We start from the raw sequence: 2,957 nt of genomic DNA on the forward strand, positions 1-2,957 counted from the left end.
GGGTGTTTCTGATAAATCCGCTATAAATTAAAGGATTAGGGTCAAACTGAGTAGAAAGTGTCAAGACCAATGTTTGGAAGCCCATACCTCCGTGACCATATGTTGAAGATTCAATATATTCTTTGACACTTTGCACTCAGTTTGACCCTAAGAGCAGTCACTATAGTTTATGGCAGACTTATCGGAAACACCCTGTATGATGAAATCGTCATCGACCTTTGTTTTATACGTCATCATTTCGAACCAGACCAAGTGTTAAGAAAAGACACGGAACGATTGTCTTACTGCTCAATATAAAATAAATCAAGGAACTAAAGAGAAGCCCCAAAAATACATTATAAGACCAACATTCCAATCCAAACTATGTGGAATAAAACATTTCTTTGAGTTATTGATGAAACTCGTTCTACCGTGACGTTAAACATTCTGGTTACTTCAAAATAGTCTTGTCTAATTCTTTCATCTAGCATACTACAGTCCGGGCTGCGTTTATCGATTTGATATTTAGCTATTGCCACCTAGCGAATTCCAATAGGATTATTAAATGAGAAATTAAATGTTAAATTATAATATGATTACTTTTTTTAAAAGGTTAACAATATATATTAGGTTGCGTTTATTATTTGAACATATTTGAGTAATGATAATTTTATTAATGAAAGTAGGCAATGACCAGATCGATCAATCCATATCGGTTCGATTTCCATTCTGAATTTCTGGAAATGCACTTTTTAAGGGTATTTACATAGAAGACAAAAAGGAGAATTTAATGATACTGCAAGGAAAACCTTTCTTGTTCAATTAAATTTGCTCTATTAAAAAAATACGGTCTACTGCCAGTGTGTTTAGAAATACTCGTTTGCCTGAAAATAGATTTTATCCTAAGGTAATGAAACATTATTCATCAAGCAGCAGCTACGTTTAACTGATCTTAAAACAACCTTAAATTTCAAATAAGGTTTTCTGTTATTAAAATTCCATGTTTTAAGCTCAATCTAACGGGCGTGCGAGAATTACAGCTAAAAATTGGGAATAAATAATTTCTTGGGGCAAATGACATTAGGTTAAAAAGGTTTAAGACTTCGGTTTTGAATGTAAAAGTGCTATGGAAACAAATGTGGAATATTTATGCAAATTTTAATACGTGTTAACTCTGGGTTACTGGTAGTTTTCCGTGTAAAACCAAGTAAAGCTTTGATTCGATGTACCAAATTTAAAATTCGACATCAATTGGTAAATGTTTTTCTTGTCGACGTTACAGCTTCTTTCATGAAAGATATCTCAAAGTAGCGAGTTTACGTATAAACGAATGCAAACGCTTAGCCACTGCGAAAACTTATTGTACACTATGTATCGATTTTTGCTGTAGAAGAAGCGCTTATTTAACTTTTGTATTGGAAAAACTTTAGTGGAAAACAAACGAGTTGTAGGATCACTTTGGCTATCAGAATACCATTGGTGTACCTTGGAGATAGTTGAGAGAAAGATTAAATGCCTCTCATGACAGCAATTACAACTCGGTTAGTAACATGTCACGTAAATCAATATTTCCGTATTAGCTTGGTGTGGTTGGTGGTACATGTGCTAACGGTAAACCATACCATGTTTTCTAACTCGTTAAGGTGATGTGCTAGCTTGGGAATATTTCAGTCAATATTTAAACAAACCACAAACACACTGTCACAGATCATTATTGTAAAAGATTTTAGTCTTTCACACTCATAGCTGAAAACATTTTAAAACTGTTTGTATTTTACAGGAATAGAACAATGCCCTCCCCCGATCCAACCCAAAAACAGGTAATTAATGTAAATATTTCGACCATATACACTTTCCAATAAGTCAGCTTCGATACAGCTCTTCATCAAATTAATTTAAAGTTTAGTGTTTCCACAATATAAAGAGGTGAGTTATTTTACTGTTGGTTCTTGGTTTCTCAAGAGCTGGAAGCGGACCTTTTCTTAACCATAAACTTGATAAACTTTATTTAAATCTATCCGAAGTCATGAAAGCCGCTGGAAACTCATATGATAGCGTTAATGTATTTTCTTTCACAATAGAAGCTCGAAGGTGTTAGCGGATCTTGCCTGCATTCGATTATAGACACAGACTACACACAAGACTATACTGTGGTTTCTCATCATAGCGACAGACTACACACTAGACTATACTCTGGTTTCTCATAGCCACATCCAACCAAAAACGTAGCAATACTGTTATAGTTGTTTTTCGTTTGTGAGAATCTTTCAATCCAGGATAAAAACCTCGTGAGATATATTTTACTTCTTTAGTTTGAAATCGGCCCAACGCTAAAATATTCAGCCCAACTATGAACTTCAGTTGAAATTTTTTGAATGCCGTGTTTCAAGTATCGATCATAATTTTTGATATGAGGCGTTAGATGGGAAAATAAGGCAAGGCGTAAAACCGTTAGACACATGACAAAAAGAAAGAGATTGGCAGAGCTCTGTTGTATTGGTGAGAGGTGTCCACCTTTGCCCTTGTTACGAAGACCTTGTATGCTTCAATCGCGAGTAAAGGTAAGATAATTGCCGTGGAAGACGAATAAAACCAAAACCTAGAACTTTGAAAGTCTATTTCCCATGGGCCTTAAAATCGCTTGACTAATCCTCGAAGTTGCGACTTTAAACTTTTAAGGGCAATCTGTCCGAAGAGATTTGAAATTTTTCATACAGTTTTTTATGGGACAGTTGGGAACGAGACAGGTGTATATTCAACGATAAACAATGCTTTTAAATTTTTAAAGAAAAAATATGGGTAGGCTTGTTATTTTGGACATGGTAGACTGATCCTCACCAAGAAATATGGAATACTGTAAGTTGCATATCGCACGTTTAACAACGTAATTGAAATGACTCAATTTCTTTTGATAGGGATTACAAAGTGTTTAATTAAAATAGATTTGATCTAGACGTTTGTTAAACCTCTCTGAAACT

The 2,957-nt window shown here is 34.5% G+C and overlaps 1 long non-coding RNA gene across 1 annotated transcript; it reads left to right on the forward strand.

Annotated features, from left to right (window-relative positions):
* The first annotated feature begins 1,470 nt into the window (after positions 1-1,470).
* LOC149610671 (uncharacterized) lies at positions 1,471-1,955 on the forward strand. The gene is made up of 3 exons (XR_016376528.1): positions 1,471-1,520; positions 1,623-1,695; positions 1,760-1,955. It is a non-coding gene; the product is annotated as an uncharacterized LOC149610671 (long non-coding RNA).
* The last annotated feature ends 1,002 nt before the right edge of the window (positions 1,956-2,957 follow it).

The sequence above is a fragment of the Phalangium opilio genome, unplaced genomic scaffold (genome assembly GCF_054372755.1).
Source record: "Phalangium opilio isolate 3A_F unplaced genomic scaffold, DU_Popi_V2 ptg000329l_1, whole genome shotgun sequence".
Classification (NCBI taxonomy): Eukaryota; Metazoa; Arthropoda; class Arachnida; order Opiliones; family Phalangiidae; genus Phalangium; species Phalangium opilio.